The 814-nt window shown below is 35.9% G+C and overlaps 1 protein-coding gene across 7 annotated transcripts in view; it reads left to right on the top strand.

Moving 5' to 3' along the window:
• The window catches only part of LOC116843356 (F-actin-monooxygenase Mical), an 874,436-nt gene that overhangs the window by 383,916 nt on the left and 489,706 nt on the right, over nucleotides 1-814 (top strand). The window lies entirely within an intron of this gene.

The following is an 814-nucleotide window of genomic DNA, read 5'->3' as shown; positions in this document are numbered from 1 at the left end:
CAGAATCTTAAATTCATATCGTGAACAATAGATCTTCTGTCAGAAGCTTCTTCAAACTTTTGCAGTACATATTTCGCAATAAATTGAAATTTATCTGCATTTGTTCCACCTTTCTCTACACTTGCTTCCCATCTGTAAAGCTGGCTCAAGGATTTGCGAAACCTTGCGAAAATTTCTCTGTACAGTAGTAAAAGATCGACGTGCCTTTTTTCCGCTTTTCCAAAACTCCACAGCTTTTCTCTTATAACTGAAGTCGACTTTTCCACCTTCATTGTCAACAATGCATTCTTCAGGTTCAAAATTGTCTTCTTCTTCTTCTGCAGCTGTAATGTACTCTACAACTTGTGCTCCATGTGGTTCTGATGGATCGGCAAAATCAAGCACGTAATCATGTGCAATTAATGATACGGAATGTACGTTTAGAAAATTTTGTATAATGTCATGAATTTCATTATGCACTTCAATTTCAGACGGCGTTACAGGTGTCTGTGCTATACTCGCAATTTGAAACGTAGTCGCTAACATGTTTATTACGTTTGCAACATTAATCAACGTCATTTTAAAGAGAAGTGTATCAAGTAATGATCATTAACTTTTTTCAATAGAATGGTGATTGCTTGCAGTCGTAAATGACACTGGGAATAAGCTACTTCCTCGAGCATATTTATATCAATCAAAAGACGCAATTATCAATTAAAAAATTAAGCCGACATCTGCTCGATGACGCTTATCTTACCAATATGTACTAATGATCAGGAATAAAATACGTTCGCATTATCGGAACATTCGATAAGGTTATCGTCAATACGTGACT

This window comes from Odontomachus brunneus, unplaced genomic scaffold (genome assembly GCF_010583005.1).
Source record: "Odontomachus brunneus isolate Ranch 3 - 2012 unplaced genomic scaffold, Obru_v1 Obru_scaffold_032, whole genome shotgun sequence".
NCBI classification, from domain to species: Eukaryota; Metazoa; Arthropoda; class Insecta; order Hymenoptera; family Formicidae; genus Odontomachus; species Odontomachus brunneus.
This window is presented reverse-complemented; position numbering and strand designations above follow the sequence as displayed.